Source organism: Artibeus jamaicensis, unplaced genomic scaffold, assembly GCF_021234435.1.
Source record: "Artibeus jamaicensis isolate MK-2021 breed Jamaican fruit bat unplaced genomic scaffold, CSHL_Jam_final scaffold_369, whole genome shotgun sequence".
Lineage (NCBI taxonomy): Eukaryota > Metazoa > Chordata > Mammalia > Chiroptera > Phyllostomidae > Artibeus > Artibeus jamaicensis.
In genome coordinates this window covers 45,748,044-45,770,132 of record NW_026522042.1, presented here as the reverse complement: position 1 = coordinate 45,770,132, position 22,089 = coordinate 45,748,044, and the positions used below count along the sequence as shown (strand labels likewise).

The following is a 22,089-nucleotide window of genomic DNA, read 5'->3' as shown; positions in this document are numbered from 1 at the left end:
TCAGTACTTTGAGTTTTCCTTTAAGAAAAGCCAAACTCAACTGATAGTTGGAAAATTAAATGTATGTCAACAATTATCTTTAGGTAATTAGAAAATAAGCTGACCAATTACTCTATTTCCATGTAGGAAAGGTGTTACCAACTGTAAATGGGTCAGATTTTGGGATTAGGTTTCCAAGGGAGGTCAGGGCCTAGTGATGTTTAAGACAGAGTAGGGACAACTGCTTCAAATGACTTAGGTTGAGATTAATGAGCTTTCCAGGCAGCACCTGAACTTGTCATTCATTTATTCATTACCAAGTAGGAGGAAGGCAGGGACCCAAGGCAAGGGTAGGGCAATTAGGCATACTGTCCATAAAGAATATGCTTTTCTTCATACCCCTGGCAACACTGAACATCAACTTGAGGTTAGTCAGCTGTCAAAAACATTGGTCTTAGAATGTCCCCTAAAATAACTAACCCCTTCAAGCTTACTGATTCTAAGAGCAGAGTGATTGGACTCTCAGGTTAGGCCCTTTAAAAATACTTTCAGTGCCCTGACTGGTGTGGCTCAGTTAGTTGGGTGTCATCATACAAAGTGAAAGGTGGCTGGTTCTATTCCTGGTCAGGGCAAATGCCTGGGTTGCAGGGTGATCCCTGATAGGGGCGTGTATGAGAGACAAGCCATTGATGTATCTCTCACGTTGATGTTTCTCTCCCTCTCTTTCTTCCTCCCTTCCCATTTCTCTAAATATAAATAAATAAACTCTTTAAAACAATACCTTCAGTAATAATTTGGACCACTTATAGATTCAAGTATCACAGTTTTTTTGATTTGGTAACAGAAAAAATGTGCAAAATTTGGATTTATCACAGTAAATGTCATGGTCTAACAAGGGCATCACTGATGGAAGTCAGCTACAAAATTATTGGGTAGTTATTTTAGGGTGGACCTTGCTTTGAGATGTTCTAAGCTTTGGGCAGACTTACCTTTCTCTAGACTGTATAGGGAATGCACAGCTCTCTTATTTTGACTATGTGCTCTGAAAAGGTAAGAATCACACATTCTTACTGTATTATTTCTGTATTTACAGCCCTTAGCACAGCCTTGCACACTGTAGATACAGAAATGTTTATTACTTTGGGAGAGGGGAGAGAGTAGCAGGTATGCATTAAATTGCAGTATTTGATCTTTATGGTGAGCTACCCAGTATGGACAATTAAGTGGTATTACAGGGAGGATTGGCTCTGAGATAATGTGCTTCCCAGTCCAAGGTGTTCCTGCCCTTCCCTCAGCACATCAAGGTCATCCTAGTGTAGATCTGCTGGCAGGCAGGAACTGCTTAAGCAGCACATTGCCGTCAGTTCACACTGCCCTCTTGACGAGTATGCTGGAATTTATATTGAACCTCTAATCTTTGAAGTTTAATGTTCTAACTCTAATCTTTATGACTTCCTTGTGAGGTACAAAACGGTTGTTTTACTTCCATTTTTACATGTAGAGGCCAAGAATGTGATGGAGATACAGGTTCAAGGACCTGCTCAGAAACCCTGAATCTGTCAAGGCCAAGGTTGAAATGGAGCTGGACCTTTGTAGCTCAATGTTAAATAGCCTGTATTTTCTTTTTCTCAGTGAAAAGTTGTCTAAATGTAGCAGGTCTTTTTTTATCTCTTTAGGACAGAAATATTTTCAATGTTTTTTTCCTAGCTTGTTCTAAATGCATGTAGAATCAGATAACTGGAAATCAAAATAATTGCATAGTCTGTATTTTTTAAAGTCTTTAAAAAAGTACTTATAGGTCTTTGGCCCAACTTATGGATTTAATTTGCAGCTTAGAATATAGTCATCATCCCTACTTCTCCCTCTCAGCCTGGCTTTTCTTCCTAGCTTCTTAGCTGATCTTCTTTCCTTAAAGTAACTATTAAAATATCTCTGTTACCACTCACAGGCTTATGATGCCTTGGTGATTACCAGCCAAACCCAAGGCTTTAGGCAGATTACCTTCTCTCTGATCATAACACAAACCCTAAGGATTGACTCAGCAGCTCTGGTTGAAAACTCAAGACTTTGTAATTAAAACATGATGATTACTGTATGTGGGGGACAGTACAATACAATTTAAAAACTGGTCGCTGTAGAGTAACAAGACCTAAGGTGGTTCTACGGAGTGGATGGAATAATATTTGTTAACAGAACAAATAATACCAGCATCCTTGACATGTCTCATTAGCATGTATCAAGTGGTTTGCAGTCTCAAAACACTTGACAGTTAATCCATGAAACATCCTTTGTAGGTAATTAAATATTCTGACCTAACCCATTGTGTCGTTCCTCAGACTTGACTGTATCATAGGTACAAATTAAAACATAAGCAAGGAGAAAACTTATTTTAACTTTCACAAGTTTATATTTAGTGCAAAATAAAAATGCAGTTAATTTACATCTGAATGAACCCTTGCCTACCGCCCACCTTATTTGCAGACTATGCAGGATGCTGCTTCCACTGGATGATATTAGAGGCACAATCCACCTCTTCCCCTCATGGATTCTCATGATTCCTTAAACACTGAAATGCATCTGCTTGAGTGCATCTTGTTGAATTGTCTAAAATCAGTAAGGTCTTGAAAACTTAGGATTCGATTTGCCAAAGCCAGAAAACATTGCCTTTAAAAAATTATTATTACATTTTATTGAATATGCTATTACAGTTGTCCTGAATTTTCCTACTTTGCCGTCCTCCACCCAGTGCCCCCACTCCCTCAGGCAACCCCCCCGCCCCCCCGTTCATGGCCATGAGTCTTGCTTATAAGTTCTTTTTGGAAAACAGTGTTTAATAGACATGTTTTCTTTCTTTTTTTAAATAAAGATTTTATTTATTTATTTTTAGAGACAGGGGAAGGGAGGGACAAAAAGAGGGAGAGAAACATCAATGTGTGGTTGTCTCTCACATGGCCCCCACTGGGGACCTGGCCCGCAATCCAGGCATGTGCCCTGACTGGGAATTGAACCAGTGACCCTTTGCTTTGCAGCCCACACTCAATCCACTGAGCTACACCAATCAAGGCATACATGTTCTATTTCTTGATGGCAAATGTACTGTGTAATAGATGTGAAGTGTTGTAAAAATTATTTAAGGTGAAGTCAAGTATTTTACCCTTTGCTAACTTATTAAGTGGCATTTCTTCTCAAAAAACTTCCTGTTCAAAGTATTTTTAAATTAATAAACAAGAGAGATTGAAACAGATTTTGTGGAAGGATAAACTAAATGTATTAAGGTTTTTAGATTCGTAACAACATATGATTTTTGCCTATATTGAAAAGATAAAAATTTAAGTCACTTTTTGTCCTACATGTATTTCTATTAGAAGATTTTTTTAAATAGTATACATTTTTAAACATTACTAAGATAGTCTTATATGATATATGATATGATATATCTTATATGTTATAAGATGATCATGGAGACAGAATTCTGTAAAAAGATGCTGACCTTCAGAAATAAAATACTTCTTAAATTATTTTTTTTCTGTTGAGCCAGTTTCTTTTAAAATTTTATTTCCTTAATAATAGGAAAAATTATGTTCACATTGGTAATTTCTGACCGTACAATGAAATTAATAATATGAACTAATCTGAAAGCATTAGCTATTATTCTAATAACTCTACACTGATCACAGTAAATTGGCACAGTAATCCTATGAAGAAGGCAGTGTTGCTATTATCATCCTCGTTTTGCAAATGGGATGAAAGGCTCTGACTAATAACCACTGATAAGGTCATAGAACTAGTACATGGGGAAGTCAGAATTTGAACCTGGGCAACCCAGCTCCAGGGTGTTGACCACCATGGATATCAATGACCTCAGCAAACCCCAAGAAGAAGATATTTGGTCCAGGGGCGAGGTGGCGAGTACTGAGGACATGTCACACAGTAATAGGAAGCTTTATGGAGGACATTCTCTGAGGAAAATCAGGTGAAACTGCTCTTCAGTGTGAATGTTTACGATAAGAATAATGACTTGCAGTCAGAGATGATTCTGTGATTCATATTTATTCTGGGGTATAAATGATTGGTTTTAGACTGTGTCATTAAAGCTGAGTTTGTTAAGAGGAAAGGGAAGAAGGAGGAACAGTGGGCATTGGAAGAATGAGGAAGACAATGCAGTTATTGTTTCCAATCACCTAAAAGTCTTTCCTAAACCTGGCCTGATGCTCTGCTTTAATACACATAAGATCCGTCTAGGTCAGTTGTGTCTACCGTAGCCATAGGCACAGTGTGTATACCTGTGCAATGTCTGTGTTGGACTCATTTCGAATTCTTGCATACTATACATCTCCAGTGTAATAATGATTACAGCATTTGAAATGAATTGGAATCACTTATTAGGAACTTATTTTAATCACTCAAAAAAATGTAGAGATTGATTCTTTTTTTAAATGTGGTAAACGCTACCTTGGAGTAGAAGCTGGGTAGAATTTGAAACTGAGCCCAGTTGACATCTTGCTGTTTAAGTCTTATCTAGCAAAGCCAGGGATGAAAGGCAGAAAGACCAGTCTCCTTCCTGTGTGTTTATTTCTTGGCTTTCTTTTCCTCTCTGTAGCTTTGCCCCCAGAACTCCTCAACTGTATTTGTTTTCCATCTGCTTCCTGCTCTCTAGACAGTCGGAGGCAGCCCACTCACCAGCCAGCAGTCGCAGACAGAGAGAAATAAATATTGTTGTGTGCATAAAGCCCATGGTAGCAGGCAGGGATGGTGAGCAGAAATGAAGACCCTGGAATTACAGAGGGATTCGGTTTTCAGTGGGATTAAGAAATAATGTTCCTTGGAGTTAGGCTGGGCTGGATATTTAGGAGTTATTTGATCAGGTCTATTGTTTTACTCCCTTTCTCAGGTATTTATTAGAGTCTTTTATTTTACAGTACATTGTATCATCTGAACCTTTTCTAAATTCATTCATTCATTCAAACAATGTTTACAGATTGCTGGCTATCACAGCCTGATACAGAGAAAAATGAAGGGAAATACATGTCTATGTGGAGAGGAAGGGGGTGGATCACTTTAGGATTGCCAATTTTGCTTTTGCCAGGTAAGGACATTGAAAACAGGTTATCATCTCCTGTCATCCTTATTTCAGGTATGAAAGGCCAACTTACACCTAAAGAGTAGGAAGCAACACTGCCCCCCTCAGAATCATGGTCAACAGCTTTAAAAAAAAAAAAATATATATATATATATATATATATATATATATATATATATATATATATAATTAGAAAGGTAGATTTAAATGTTTTGGAATGTAGAATGATAAAGTAAAATTCTAGTTAATCTCTCGTCTTTTAGATACTTGTATAGTGGTTACAAGTTCGTCAATTTGAAGATTTATGTTCCACAATATGAAATAGAACCCGGATATTCAGCTTCTAGCAAGTTCATTGCAAAATCTTATTCTGGGTCAAAATCCAGTTTTTCCTAATGATAGCAATATAAATGGAAACATTATTCCTGGTGTTATTTTACTGAATTTTGAATCCCCTGCACAGTCTGGGTGCCTGAGGCTGTGACATACTTTGGAACCGCATTCACACTGGTAATACTTATACTCCACTTTTGTTAAGGGGGTTGCTGGTCATCACTGAGTAGAGGAAGGACAGAGAATGAGGGTTAGTGGCAGAACTCAGCCTTGATTTGATTGATCTGAACAATAAAATGCTTCCCCCACCTTCAAAACCGTATCAGCGAAACCACAACCCTTTAGCAGGATCTGTTCTCCTATGAAGACAATTGGGGAGATACATGTTGTTGTTTGAACATGCCCTCAGAGGGCCGTACAATCCCACTCATCCTGGTGAATACTCTTTTCTTTATATTATTTCATTTTCAGTGATTTTAAGAGCTCCCGTGGTATAAAAGGAATAGCTACCCTCTACCACAACTCACCAGCTGCTGCTTCTGCCCTCTCTCTGGTTTGGGAGAACAGACAATGATAGACCAGGTATGTGGCCAGTATGTGAAGGGATGCAGGGAACTCTCTACGACAGGCTGGGTCACATAGTGAGGTCACACAGCAGAGAACACTTGGTCTGGGAAAAATTGATCTAATATGGAAGTTGTACTTTCCATCTGCCTCAGCCTTGGACCAGGATTTGGGAGTCACTGACTTAAATGTTGAATTGTGTCAAACACAAATTTTACATGGCCTAACCCTGGGCACCTTAGAATGTGACCTTATTTGGAAGTAGTCAGTGCACATGTAATTAGTTATGATGAGATAATGCATTCAATCTGTTTCCTGGGTAATCTGTGAGCACGCTGTCTTCATTCTCCATTACCTCTATGTGCTTTGTGGGCACAGCTACAAAATGCCTGTAGGACAGAGGGGTACTCTGGGAATTAGCATAAGAAATGAGCACATTTCTACTTTCCATTACAATTCCCCTAATCCACACAGCTGGTCCAAGAGGCACTTTTGTTTGGATGAAGGTTACCAAGGCTAAATGTAGAATGCTAGAAATGGACTTTGAGGTCTCTTGGTAGCAGATCCTGGGAGAATATTTCAGATGTGGCATGATTAACTGGAGTAAAGTTCTCGTGAGTTTAACAACAGAAATTTGAATGAATGGGAAGAGAAAGCCACACCCAGAGTTGTAACTTTCTCCTAGGAACGCATTTCCTATGGATGCATTAAGTAGACTTCACCCAGATGCAGAGCTTATAAACTTCAAAGAGTAAGGCAAACATTTGTTGGGAGAGGTGTTCTTGTTACCCTTGTTCTTCAGATGGGCACCTCAGGCAGAAAGGTGGATGTCTTATAACCACAGTGTGGGATGCTGCCAGAGTCAAGTTTCCTAAGCAGGTTTTCTTTCATTCTTCAGGCTTTCAATTGTTCTTCTTAGTGCCTATGGTGGAAGACTGAGCAAATGCAGAGAGAGCAATGAGGAGTATTGAGGCCAAGGGGAGGATGAAGTTAGATAGTAGTAGATTGTCAGACCAAGACGCAGTCTTCTGAAGTGTCGAGGGGTTACCAACAAATGTCCCTCTGTCTTTCTCTGAGGTTAGCATCTTTAATTATTAAACACAGAAGCTTCATCAACATTTGGACTCCTTGGAGACAACCAGCAATTATCTCAAATTCTGTTCCCACTGCCACCCCTCCCCAACTTCAAAGGAAACTCATTACCAGGCCCTGAATTCTTCAAATTACTTTCCCATCATCTCAAATGATGTATGTAAGTAGTTCATAATGAGGGTCTAATCTTACCCTTTAGATTACTAAAGAAGCTCACAGAAGATGAACTGTGATTAAAATTTTCCAAGTCAGAGTGGTTATCTTTGTATTAGTCTTCCCAAGCAGATTTTATTTACTGGTTGGTTAAAATTTTAAGGTATTTAATGTACTTACATCTACAGAAATAGTTTATACAAACTTTTTCTTGACTTTTATTTGCGAATTAACATCCAAATGAAGCCCCTCTCATAATGAACCATTATAATGTCTTGCAGATGAATAATGAAGAAACCACACTACACAGGAATAAATTTGATGGGCATGTCTCTGACATTGCCAGGAAAATCAAGTTGCCTTTGTTTTCCAGAAGATCATATTTCTTATAAGAGAGATCACGATGTGCCTGAGCCATCAAGGCTGTATTAAGAGCCAGACAGCCTAGTACATTAATTTGAACAGTGTTCCTATTTAGGTTTACCCTTGACATCAGCCAAAGAAAAGAAAGAAGTAAACAGAGCAGAGGCGTGTAGAAATGGGTATGAACTGTGAGACATCCCATGTTCTTTTAAGCAGGATGTTTTTCACTGATTATTTACATTATTATTTCTCAAAAATTTAACCATTGAGAAAACTCGATGGCTAAAGTAGATGGTAAGATTTTTCTGGAGGTCATCTTGTGCCAGACTGTTCCTGCCCTTTTGAAATCTCTCTTCTCCACCACTTGTTTCATGTCCTCAGTTGCCTGCATTCTCAGTCAGGCTCTCCCTTTTTAGTGGCAGGGTATCTGTTAGTACCTACTCATTGTGTCCTTCCAGGTTTCAGAGGTAGGGGGAGAGGTTGGGGTATAGGGGTGTTGGGAGAGAGCAAGAGATTGTCTAAGAAATTCAAGGTCTATAGGAACAGATAGCTCTTGAGTAGCAGTTACAATACAAAGTGATAGTGATCATTTTGATCCACAAAGGTTACAATGACAACACGGAGAAGAGAAATTTAATATGACCCAGGGTAGAGGTGAGGGACAAGAAACTGAACCTGTGTCCATCAAACAGATGTACATGCTTGATAGCATGGTACCTACTATATGTGTAAAAAAGCTGGGGGGGGCGTAGATAGGTAGACAGAGAGATGGATTGATGGATAGATAGAATCTGTAGATCAGGTTTTTCTTTTTTTTTAAGATTTTATTTATTTACTTATTTTATAGTGAAGGGAAGGAAGAGAAAAAGAAAGATAATAAAAATAATGTGCAAGAGATACATCTATCAGTTGCCCCTTGAATGCCCCCAACTGGAGACCTGACCCACAACCCAGGCATGTGCCCCAAATGGAAATCAAACCAGTGGCTTCTCTGGTCAGAGGCTGGCACTCAATCCACTGAGCCACACCAACGAGGGCTATAGACCAGGTTTTTATAGATCCCACCCTCAGGGATCCCTCTTGGATCCTGACCAGATTCCTTTTAGCTCATAGTAGATCTCTCTCAAGTTCTACATTAAAAAAATGAGATATAATGGAAATATATCATGTTAGTTTCAGGTGTAGAGCATAATGATTTGATATTTGTTTATGTTGCAAAATGATTATCAAAGTAAGTCTAGTAACATCCATCACCATACATACTCACAATTTTTTCTTTTGTAATGAGATGTTCTAAGAAAAATCTAGTGCCTTAGCAACTTTCAAATATACAACACACTCTTAACTATGCTGTATTAACTATAGTCACCATGCTGTACATTGTAACCCCATGACTTATATATTTTATAACTTGAAGTTTGTACCTTTTGTTTCATCTTTTACTTCCTATTCTAATTCTGTGTTAGGGCTATAAAAATCATTTGGGGAGAGAGAAGCCAAGAGAAGTTTCACATAATTGTGGAAGAATTGGGATTTTTTAAAAAATGGTTCAAAAGTATGCTATAGTATCCTTGTGTGTTTCTTTTAAAAATATTTTCATTATTTATTTTTAGAGGAAGGGAAGGAAAGGTGAAGGAGAGGGAGAGAAACATCAATGTGCAAGAGAAACATCAATTGAGACATGCCCCCAACCCAAGACCTGGCTTGCAACCCAGGCACGTACCCTGACCTGGAATCAAACAAGTGACCTTTCAGTTTGCAGGACAACACTCAACCCACTGAGCCACACCAGTCAGGGCTCCTTGTGCATTTCTGAATATGTGCAAATATGAGCATGTTAATTTCTAACCTCAAATTCATGGCTCTAAAGGCTAACCTTCTGGACAGAGATAAAAAAAATATGGAAATGCTGTGAAAGTGTAAAACACAATTCCCTAAGAGGAAGTCAAGAGACATGGAGAGAGAGGCTTGCCAAGGAGTGAAATATGCAGGTCGAGGGCTCTCATCATTCCTTCCTCTTCTCCACATGTCAGTGTGGAGGCAGCCTGCTGTGGCTCCAGGGCAGCCCAGTAGAAAGGAGGACTATCACAAAAAGAGAAGTGAGGCCCAGACGATGAACTAGGAAACAGAAGGAAATAGAGTAGAGAGAAAAGAGAAATCTTGTTTGGCAAATAAACCATTTGTAAAACAGTCAATTGTTTTTCTAACACTGAAGTTTGTGCATTTTACTGAGTCATTCTGCCCTGGTTCCTGCCACGCAGGGGTCCCCATTCTCAAACAGAGTATGATGAACATCCCAGACACTGCACAGATGCTGCGAAGAATTCAACCAGAAGAACCCTGGCTTTAGAGACACAGGCTAGAAGAAAGGGTAAGGTGCATCAGCAGCATCCTCATCGTGAACATTACTGTTCTTAGAGGAAAACCAAACAGAACAAGAGTCTGTTTTGCTTTCCACTGAGTGCTCCACAAGGTAGACACCACTGAGGATTACTTTGCTTTTACTGGGTTCTATTTCATGTGGACCCTCTTGCTTTCCTGATCTGTCAGGAAAACCTCTGCCGTCTGCGTGTAGAACACAGTATCACCTCTTTAATTGGTCTTGGTGGTTGGAAGAGCTGTTTGAATCCCCAAAAGGGTCTCAATAGCAGAAGTGTGATTCTATTACTTTAAAGCCTGCATAGTAACTCAACTAATGGCTATAAAGTGTTGCCAACTGAGGGCCTATAGGGAGTTGAAATGATCGTCTTGTCAAAGAGCATTAGTGGGTGTTTGTATGTAGGAAATTAACAAAAATCTATTGAGTGGCCAAATTCTACATAGATAAGAATTATTTCTTTGTAAATAAGCACATTGGTTGAATGGGAGAATAGATCCTGTTAAATGTGAAAACACCCTCTCCTACCGCCATGTTTAAACATGACTATTATTTTTCTTAGCAAGTCTTATGGGGGATTTTCAGAGTCTGCAAACCCCACTTTCTTTCTTAACTCAGGACCTAAGACCATGCCCTATTACCCTGTGTCCTGCCAGCAACCCACTCCATACTCCATTCCTTTGTTCTGTGCTCTTTGCAGAACTAGCCTTGGTCTTACCTGTTCCTCATGTTCTCTGAAGACAGATGGGTAAGCCTTGTCATTTATTGGTTTTGAAACAGATAATAATAAAAATGGTAAATGTGGGGAAGTTATAAATGTTCAGAAGTATAAAGTCACTTGATTCATAACCCCAAATACCCCATTTTCTCAAGCGGTTCTCATAAGCACTCTAATAATGTTCCTGTTTCTCCCTCAAGTAGTTCCGGGAGAGAGGTTGGCCCCTAGGGCTGCAGCTCCTCTGCTGTGTTCTCCCAGCAGTGCATCTTAGGGTGCATGGCTGGGCAATGATCGATACAGTAGAGTGGGGGAGAAGGATAATGTCCCTTTTGTGTTACACTGCGCTCAACATGACCCATGGGCCCCACTGAGCTAAAGCATTTACTGAAACAGTTGTTTTGGAGCTGGCCATCATGCTCTCTCCCCAGGAGCTACCTTGTGGCTCTGGGACTGGGTAGAGGTAGAGTGGCCATGCCTGCCCACTCCTCCCACGGCCCTCTTTGAATCCTAAGGCTTTATACCTTCCTGCAGCCCTATTCCTGGCTTCTTCCTCACTCAGAATGAGCTCCTCCACACTCCTCAGTCCTCCCTGAGTGCAGAATTTTGTCTGGTACTCTATCATGTTGTGCAGAGCCCAGATTGTGTACCTTTTGGTGGTGGGTACAGTGTGGGCTTGTTTCAGGAGGCGACTCAGCCTCCAGGCACCATCCTTCCCTCAGGCCCAAGCCCTGAGCCCAGACACAGAGAGCTCTGCACCCGGCGAGTAGACAGCAGAAGCTGAGACCCCCCTGAAAAGCATGGTCTGTGGTTCCTGGCTCTGAAATAGTAATTGGGGGACTTGCCTGTGGGGCCTCTGCCCTCCATTTTATTTCTCAACATGGAGTCCTCAAACTCTTCTTAGGAGAAAGGTGTGAGGACCCTCTCCATGAGCGTGTAGAGAGGAAGCTGTGTGTCTCTGATGTCAGGGACACCCCAAATGTGTGTTGCCCACTGCCTTTGGTCTCTGCCTCATCACAGGCCTGACCCACTTTGGGCATCACAAACCTCACCAGAATAATCTACTGACTTGTGCTTATTTTCCTGCATACTCACAATTTGGTGGCATCTGAATTGATTTTTTCCTGATTTTAATTTTCATATCAAGATGTATATGGCAAATTCTATGTGATTATGATTTAGGAAGAGGCAGATTTTAACTTTGTAAATATAAAAAATACAGTTCAGACTATAAGTATCTTTAAAAACTAAAGACATTTTCTCCTGTGCAGGGGAAAACCCCCCCAGCAGCTTCAGATGTCATAAAGGTATCAGACGTAGGTTAGAGTTAAGTTTGAGACAAGCAAAGCATTTACTCTGACCCACTAAGTATGAATTTAACTTAGAACCCAAGTTATCTGTCAGAGCTTGTTTCCCAGTTTCTCCTCTATTTGTTACCCCTCCTTTTCACCCTAGTTTTTCCTCAGAATGCTACTGACACCTTTCACAAGCCCATCCCCGTTTGGGTTTCACCTTCCCTCAGCGGCCTCACAGATTCAACAAGACAGTCTGGGTAGTGCTTGGGGCCTGCGGGTTCCATAAAGCTGACTAGGTATTTAAAGTGACATTTGCATCCTACCTGAAGTGGGCTGATTTATGAGTCAGTGTTTGGTAAGTACTCAGAGAGCCTCATATCAAATGCAAGATCCAAGTGCGCCGTGTGATTACTTCACTTTATTTGTGTTTTATGAAGCACCTGGTACCATGACAATATTCACTAAGTAAATAACAAATGAAGTGAAACACGCTTCCTTCACCATTTTAATAATGTACTATTCGTGCATTTTTTTGGAACAAAGAATCATTGTAGTATGTTGCTCTGCCAATATGAGGCTGATATCTTATTGCAAGCAAAAATAAAGAGATAAAATAAAGACACAGGAAAACTGATAAAATTTCTTTTCAGAGTAAAAGAAAGCAAGTTAATAATATAAAATATGATAATTCAGGAAATAGAATTAGTACAATTAACACAAATATGAATGTAGGTCCCTTGATTTCTCTATACTTGCCCCCATTATAAAATAATACCCACATGTCCAGAGTAAAATTTGAATTCAAGTTTTTTAATTAATTCCATTTTTAAAACAAATCCATTGCTATTCTCTGGATGATTCTGTCCATAGGAAAGGCTGACAGAGACGTTTAACACAGCAGGACGATTGCCAGCCATGTCTAGTGGGAATTGAGCTACCAAATATTTCCCCCAAATTATAGAAAATTACCATTTGTGAGTCTACATTGTATTTAGCTTCTTAATTTAGGATTAAACATCTGTAACTTATTGTTAGGATATCCGGAGAGTTTGCAAAACTCTGTAATATGAATATTGTCTCATTCTTGGTATTTTCAAAGAAAGTTGTTTTGGCCCCTTTGTGAAGATTTGCTGATGGCCAAAAGAACCAGTATACAATTCTAGAGTGAAAACACTGAGATCTTCTGCAATGTAATGTTGACATATTGTTACCCCAATTTGCTACCAGCTGACCAAGGACCCAGGTGGTGGTTGCCCTTCAGACTAGCTCACACAGCCTAGCAGTGATCCTGTGGGACAGAGAGAGGGGGCAAACCTGATCTCTTGCTCCTCTGGCTTTGGCTGAAGACCAAGATATCAATTCTGCTAATAATACAGTCTTAGAAGAATTTAGAAATGGACATGATCTCCTCCTGCCCGTCTAGGCTTCCCCAGTAACACTTGTATTGTACAGTATGGACATGTGATCTTTTAATGACTAAATATAGCTGAGGGGCTTAAGGTTTCTGAAAGATCAAGGGAAATGTAGTAGAACTTAAATTGTGTGTTTTTAGCCTTTTCAACTTAGTTTCAGTTCTGTTTCTTAAAAATAAGATAAAAAAGAATTCTCCCCAAATGCAAAAGTTGAGCCATGAAAGCTAGAAAAGAGGATATTAATTCATGAAAAAGGTGTTCTGGCTTAGAGAATAGTGTGGGTAAAGCAAAGAAGTGGAGAAGGGTGCGGTGTGCGTGGATGTTGGTCAGGGTTCCTCAGTGGCCCTAGAGTTGCAGATGAAGCTAGAGTAGTTTTGCAAAATCGTATTCTCCCAAATAATCAGCATTGAAGTTATTGCTCCTAGAAGCCTTCTCTGACCTCCAACACTGGACTGAGTGTCTCTTTTCTGCTCATGGGACCCTCTGCCCTTACCCCAGAGTAGTGCTTCATGTAATGTATTCATTTACCTGTTCTTATTTGACTTCCTCTTTCATTTGAAGCTCCTTACAGAAGACACATTGTCTTGACCACTTTTGTCTTCTTAATGTCCTGGACAGTCCTTGGTAGGCACCTAATAAATATTGCAAGCTCTTCCTTAAAAAACTGCCTTTCAAATGTTTAAAAAATTTTAAAAGTCCATACACTAAACTAGACTGGATAATTGTTTTAAAGGCATAAAGTAACACGTTGATAGTCAATGTGGATATATTTTGTAATTAAACTACTAAAAATAAAAGTTACTCTAGATCATCATACAAAGAACAGAATTCAATACCGAGTAAGTACCCTTTTGGATCTAGTCAATGGATTTATCTGTCAAATTGCAAAAGATCCTCTTTATAAAGGAATTTCATTTATAAGACCACTGACCAGAATAAGGGACCATTTGAGTAGCAGTGAAAGAGAGGGTAGAGCCCTTATAATCTGCTAGGGAAAGACTATGTTGGAGAGAACTCTGGACTTGAACTCACAGAACATGGGACCTAGCTCTAGGAATTGCTGTGTGAACCTGAGCAAGCTACTTAAAGTCTCTGATCTTCAATTTCACATTGGATACTCAGAACCATAATACCAGTTCTGCTTATTTTGCAGAGTTGTGAAGATAAGATAATGTAGAAATGAGATAAACTACAAAGAATTCCCCCTTCTTCTTAATCATAATGCTGTAAGAAATAATGTTGAATTGATGTCTTGAATCTTCAGACGTCTTTTGTTCACCAGTTGAAAAACATACCAGACCTTAGGACTTTTGATTTGATATTTAATCCATTGATTGTCCCCTACTGCCTCTTTCTAATCTGACAAGGAAAAGAATACATAACACCAGCAGTGGAATGTAGGGTTGTAAAAGTTTGTCCTTGGCAGGATACTTTATATCCTCTGGTGTTTAACACCAAACCCTGGAGTCAGATTCCGTTTCCAGGTAGTTTTCATGTACAGCTCACTGATAGCTGCATGCAAATATCCAGTGACAGGTTCTGGCCCCGGTGAGGCGAGTGCTGGCAGGACAGATGAGCACTGCTCTCCAATGCATTTTCCTGTTCTCTGTTCTTTTCCAGGCTGTCAGGGGTTGGCCCTAGCCAGCATGTTGAAAGGCCTGGCCAGTATTCCTTCCAGGCTGTTCAGATGGGTCTGGAGGGCAGATTGGCGTGTTTACCACTCCTGTGTCTACATGGACCATTCTGACAACATGTAAACCTAAGAGGGTTTTTTCACTCCCTGGTGGCCTTTTATCTTGGTTTATGACAAGTTTATTATCTTTGATCTACCAAGCCCAGAGAGCAGAGGATGGGTGTTTGGTTTCATATGCCAGGTACCACTGACTTTAATTACCTTCTTGAAATTAGTCCAGCACTCCGGAGTGAGGGACTGAAGTCTCAGATCACTTCATGGTTTGGACAATCTCTAAAACCACAATGTGCATATATAACTTAGCTATTCAGTATTTGTCAAGAAAAGGTTGTATTTTGTAGAGCTGTGACTTTCTGATATGCTCCATTTAAAGTTAGTTTTCTTTCTTTCTTTTTTTTTTTTTTTGTAGATTTATAATTCTGACAGGGAAATAGCCATTACATGTAAGATGTACAGCCAGTCAGGGATGGAGCTCATGCTGTATAATTTCTTCATATGCTCTGCTGAATTTGGTGTTACATGAATCCCCTTTTTGGCTTGGTGATAGAATGGGTAGATGGGAAGATTGGAAGAACAATGTAGATCATGAATCACTTATATCACATTTAATAGCATTGAGAGTGAAGCCTCCATTTTAAATATTTCTCCCTAAAATTCTATCTTATTAATTGGGTCCTACCTAGTGTGTCATTCAGTTTGCACAACAGTTCAGTCAATCGTGGAATTAGAGCTTGAAAGAAAGACACAGAGCCCTCCAGCCGGCCAGCCAGCCAGCACTTTTTGTACAAAAGGCACTATGGTAGGCATTGGAGATACCAGGTCTCATGAACTTACAGAACAGAGCAGTGATTTTTAATCTCTCTTATACTTTTTCAAGAATCTGATGAAAAGTAGGATTTTCTCTCTGAGGAAAAGAACAACTGCAAAGGATTCACCACCGATCCATGGTTTAAGAACTTCTATTAAGGGAGGGACGGAAAAGACCAGTCCAGCATGTGCAATGAGTACATTGGTGATGGATTTTCCCTGTCTTATGAGTTTTTGTGCTGGGTGATGGAGAGGGCAACGAAATCAAAGGCACACTAGCAAGAGGGCTGGCTTTGGGTTTAGAAGTTTAGGATTTAGTAGTTCCTGGTTCAACACTTCCTAGTTGTGTTAAATTGGCACATTGGCTAACCTTTCCAGACTCCTTGTCTTAATTTGTAAAATTGAAATAGTGATATCTACCCCCCCAGCGGGGCCAGGGAGGGCCCCCTGTGGTTGAGAGGAGTAAGCGGTAGGGTGGGTAAAACTGTAAAGCTCTTCATAAACTGTTAAGTCCCAGAAACTTAGAGTATTGCTACAATTCTACTCACAAAAACAGATGTTTGAGAAAGTGATAAAACTTGGTTAAAAAGGAGACATCCCACTGTGACCAGGGGCTTCCTGTGGTTCCTGCTGATGGGAGGGCGATGGATCGTGGACCGCCACCCAGAACTGAGTGTGCAGGCCCTCTCGGGGAAAGAAGCCAAAACCTTGATTTTGGAGACTGATCCAGTTAAGGAACCACTTTCTAAAGACTGCATCTGGCAAGAGAGCCAGATTTATATATTCAGAGAAAATGATGATTAAAAAAAGTTGTAAGCCAGTGGTTTGATTTTTGCACATGCATTTATTTACTTTGATGTGGGTTTTAAAAAAAAAACACAGGGGACTAGAAAAACATTGTCAACTGCCCGCTCCTATCCAAATCAGCCATTTCCTTTTTCTTTATCTCTTAGGCTCCAACTGAGAAGCAGCCAGGCATGGTATGAGGTGGTGGAGGTGGAGACCAGAGCACTGGTCTTGGAAACGATTCCTGGATGTGAGTGTCGACTCTGCCTCCATTGAGTAACTGAGTAGCTCCGGGGCAGTGGGCTGTCTAATCAAGGCCTCAGAGTCTCCATCAGGAGACAGGATGGTATTATCCAGTTAGCGTATCTCGCTGGGTTGTTGTGCAGCTCTAAAAAACATTTCTTTATAAACTGTAAAGATCCAGCCACATAAAATACTATTAACATTACATGCATAAATGCCCACGTTTGTCAATGAAATGACCAAAAGGGAGCAAAAACCCACCTTATTACATTTTTACATATTGGCTGCCTAATTTTGCTTCTTAATTAAGCACATGTCAGGATGATGGGCTAATTATGTTCATGAAGGATGTGCCTAGAAATTTCTGATCAAAATATATTCAGGAGCTTTGTCCTCCCTGCAGAAAAGAAGGCAGTCTTCTACTCGCGGTTTTCACATTTTATATTTAGCAAAAGGAACTTCAAAAAATAATGTTGGTTTTCAAGAAGCTATCAAATACATTCTATTTTATGCAGGAACAAATACCAAACCCTCCTCCCTCCACACTTGCGCCCATATGCTCTTTCTCAATTCTTTCTTTCCCTCCCCCTACTTTCCATTCTATTCCCTTCCTCTCCCACCTGCCTGTTCATTGTGTATTTACAGTTCAGAAGTGGCAGCTGCCTGCACAGTGAATCCCAGTGGATCAATGGTGGCACTGTATCCATAGGAACCTGAAAAGAACCAGGCAGCCCCTTCTTTCCAGCTCGTGTGTTTGTGGTGTGGCCAGACTGGCTGATTAGGGGTTTTGCTCCAGTGATGACACATAGGAATAGACAGGACAGAAACTGCCAGCTTTGATCCAGACACTGGGATGTAAAGCTATGTGCAGCCAGGGTCATTATGGGCAGTTGCAGCTCACTTCCTGTTTACCTGCTCCTGTGGTCCTGACTCTTGCTCCAAGCTCAACACCCAGCTCCCTGCCAGGTTCAACATGTCAGGTACACTAAAAAGACAACCTTTGAACTGGGAGCTTAGCCTTTCATTCAACACACAATGATGAAACATTTATAATATATTAGATACTGTGTTAAGTAGTAGAGGAAAAACCCAAGTAAATTAGATATGGCTTTAACTTTTAAGAAGTTGACAGTCTAGCAAGAAAGACAAAAATGTACCCCAATAATTATGTGACAAGTCCATTTCAGGGCCAAGAGATGTGGGGACCACAGGAGAAACTGGTGAGTTTCCCATAGGTTTGGGAAGGCCTGAGAGAGAAGATGAGTTTTGACCTGGGCCGTAGAAGATGACCTTGATTTTGCCACATGGAGGAGACAAAAATGTCATTCCAGGCATAGAAATCTGCACGAAGAGAGGCAGGGCAACATGTGATGCTCAGAAAATGGTGAGTGTCCGATATGTCTGCAGTAGAGTATCCAGGTGGGGGCAGGGAGGGCAGATGAGGGAAGAGTGGGCATAGGACAGGTTGTAAAGGGGCTTTGAGAACAATGCTATGAAGACTGGATGTAAAAAGGAGCCAAGGCAGATACAATATAGTTTGAAAATCTCTAAACCTGCAGAAAGTCCACTGCCCCTGTTTAAGCTGGTGAGTGATAGATAATATTAGATTTGTGTTTTGGATGGGAGCTTTGGGGCAGTATGGAAAATGGGTGGGTGGGTAAGGATGGGGAAGCTGTAGGAGGCAGGGAGTCCTGTTGGAAAGTGGTTGGAAGCTACCAGCCAGAAGTAAAGAAGATCCCAAGTAAGCAGAGGCGGGAGGACAGAAGAGCAGGCTGGTGGGGCACTGGGCTCGGCAGGGCCCCGGGGATCAGTTGGGTAGAATGGTTTGGGCAGTCAGTGGTGATGCTAACATAGGAACAGGGTGGGAAGACAGTGAGGTGGGGAACCCATGCGGGGATCCCGGGAGAAAGCTCCTGTAGATGGGAAACCATGTGACTCTACTTTCCACTGAAGACAGCGGCTCTCAGCCAGAACTTGAGTTCAACTGCTCTGAATTGGGGAGGGGCATGTTCAGCAGGCCTGTGTCCTGGGACTAACCTTTTAAGATATTTCAAAACAGCTATTTAGCCCTCCCTTAGCTTTCTCGTCACAGAATAAAACCATCTCAGCTTCTTTAATCTTCCCTCAAGGGCTTTAGATAACTTGGGTTGATTCTGTTTTCCCACATCCCACTTAAAATGCAAAGCCCCAGGCTAAAGACAACACACCAATCTTTCTCAAGTTATACATGTAATTATATAGTTTATGAGTGCTGTGCATACTTTATTAAAGATTACTGTAATTCCCACATTTAACACGTTATAGTTCTTAAACATCTGCTTCTACTGGAAAACAAAGAAAAAATTTACTTCACTATTTTTCATCTGCCCACTAAATGTTCACTTCCTTTCAACAGGGCATCAGCCATCCTGCCCCTCAGCTCTTGCTGCCCCACCTCTGGCATCTACAGCAGGATTCCTCTTCTCATGACCCCTGGTGCACAATTGCTGTTTCGGAGAAGTTCCGGAATCTGATTACATCAAGGAGACTCCTTTGACAAAACATAAAACGAGGGGAAAACCACATCCTGTCTGGAGTACCCTGGTGGTCCGGCAAGATCTTCTAGGAGGTCCAAAGGCTGATTTTTGCCCTTGAAGAAGTGCTGCGCTAGTATCTTGGAGAAGTTTTCTGTCAACTCTGAGAAAAAAATAGCCTGGGAAGAGCTGTTTACTCTGAAGCCATCGCAGGTAGGTGGCATTGACTGAACAGTACGTCCTTTAGTCATTTTAGGTCTTCTGAATGGAAAAGACATGGCAATTTTAGGAAGCCCTTGAGTTGTAGTCATAAGTATCCACAGAAGTATTCATTGCCCCTGAGAATCCTTAACCATTAATTGATCCCTGCAGGTTACAGCTTAGAGAACCCCCTTTCTGCCAGCAGGAGGGGTGCCTCACAGAGCCCTGGAAGGCCAGGATCTCTGTGAAGTTGCTCGCAACTGGTCATGCTGCCCCTCCCCCACTGGCTCCCGCTGCTGCCCTGGGTCTTACCCGCTCAGCAAGCCCAGGCTCCTTTCCTGGTGCCTTTCTCTTTGCTTTCTAGGATTCTTCATTGCCTTTACTCTCCTTCCCTCCAAGCAGCCTTTCCTAATTGAAGTCGCTCATCTAAACCACGGTACACAGAAACAATCTTTAAAATTCCCCCAAGGATGAAAAATAACGAGTATCGCTCTAGATGTGTAGGAGAAAAAATAATGCATTGGATGCAATGGATCTCTTAGGGAACAGAGGTTCAATTCTACCATGGAACTCGGTGTGAGAAAGGCTGTTTGGGCTTGTGGAAAGTTTTCTCAGCTGGGGGATGGAGAAGCTCTAGTTCCCTCAAACTTCTGTCACTGATGATATTTATCCCAAGTATGCTGATTACATTGGGGATCCTCTCTGATCTAAAACTTGCATTTTTGGAGATGTCTTCTAGACAAAAACTCTCAGTGAGTTCTTGCACGCAAACCCCTGTGCTATGCCCGTGTGTTTAGGGTAGCATGTAGAGTTGCATGAATCAGGGAATGTCAAAAGGAGGACATTATTAAGAGAGAAGATAGACTTGTAGACTTTTATCCTGTCATCTTTAAATGAAATCCTCAAATACTTCATGGTCTGGCAAGTGGGCAAGGAGTATGCTTGTCTCATACTTCAAAGGATTCATGTATTAAGGTAAATAATGCTAGCTGCTGGAGTGGATAACTCCCAAGTCCCAGAGGCTAAACAGAATAAAAATGTATTTCTTGCCCACATTGATATGGGAAGCTTTGAAGAACCTTTGTTTACCCAAACCCCAAGCACCCTAAGAAGAGTGATAGGGCCGTTTGGGAAAGCAAACAGCAGGATATTCACAAGGGCTAGGACTAGTGCCCCCGTGGTTAGAACTAATTTTCGCATTTAGCCTTTGTACTCTGCTTCTGCCATGTAGCTAGAACTAACTTCCGCATTCCGCTTCTGTATCTCACTTTGCTACATTGACAGGAAGACCCTGTAGACTATATAAACCCCAAGAATCCTTTGTTCGGTGCTCAGAATTTGTAGATTGACTCTTCTGGGCCTGTGCACGTTAATAAATCTTGTGCTCCAGAATCCCTCAGTGTCTGGTTGCTTCACTTTCCTGTAACAACATCGCAACCAGTGAGGATGTGGGTGTGGGTGTGACTATGTTCCATGCAAGCATTCAAGGACACAGGCCTTGCCCTTCTCTGTGTCTCCAGAGAGTCCTTTCCATTCTGCTGGTAGATGAGGAAGGAGCCAGGGTTACACATGGGAGATTCTCATGGGTCAGGCCTGGAAGAGACGCAGGACTCCTGGCCCACATTCCATTGGCCAGAACTCTCTGGCTCACTGCAAGGAGGCTGGAAATGTAGTCCTGCTGTAAGCCTGAGAAGGGAAAGAGAACATGGGTGGGTGGTTACCAAAGTTTGGATATTTGGGGCCCTAAGTTTTGGCTTGAAATGAGATACTAATGACTTGTGAAAATTTGCAACCTCATGAAGTAATAAGTTTGTCATCACTGGAATGTTGGTTGAAGGACAAATTCCTGCCACTTCTACTTTGGAGATCTGTAATTACCGTTCCCACGGAGCACAGCAGTTTTTCCCACCCTCCTGCTTCCACTTTCCCAAGATTGCTGACTGCCAGGTTCACGTCACTGAGAAGAGAGTGGGTCACATGGTGCTACCTCTTCTGTGGAATGTCTCTTTCATTTTTTTTTCTTTTCTAGTATAGCAAGATGGAATATAGATATTGAGGTGACCTTGTAGTCAGCAGACATGGTTTGAGGACCCCTCCCAGTGGATGGGGCTCCGTATGTGGAAAGGGTGAGCCTACCTATTACTGGATCAGGTGCCTCTGGGCCAAGAAGTTATCTTGAACGCCCTGACCATCATGGCTCTGTTGGTTGGGCGTCATCCCATAAATCGAGGAATCACTGGTTTGATTCCTGGTCAGGGCATATGCCTGGATTTTAGGCCTGGTTCCCAGTTTGGGTGCATGGAAGAGGCAACTGACTGATATTTCTCTCACACGTTGACATTTCTCACTCTCTCTTTCTCCCTACCTTCTCTGCTCTCTAAAATAAATAAATAAAATCTTAAAAACAGGGAAGTTATCATGAAGCCCTTTTGTATCAATAGACGAAAAGTAAGGATGAGCAGAATTATTGTAAAGGTAACATT

General features: G+C 41.1%; 1 long non-coding RNA gene across 7 annotated transcripts in view; it reads left to right on the top strand.

Annotated features, from left to right (window-relative positions):
- LOC119058084 (uncharacterized) overlaps positions 1-22,089 on the top strand; it is a 224,730-nt gene that overhangs the window by 79,688 nt on the left and 122,953 nt on the right. For 4 of the 7 annotated variants that reach the window (XR_008390123.1, XR_008390122.1, XR_005084191.2 and 1 more), the window contains exons 2-4: positions 16,817-16,899; positions 18,080-18,276; positions 19,288-19,618. This is a non-coding gene — a long non-coding RNA (uncharacterized LOC119058084). Of the gene's footprint in view, positions 1-5,869; positions 5,975-16,816; positions 16,900-18,069; positions 18,277-19,287; positions 19,619-22,089 lie in introns of those variants that run through there. The other 3 variants (XR_005084192.2, XR_005084194.2, XR_005084193.2) reach the window with 3 other exon arrangements.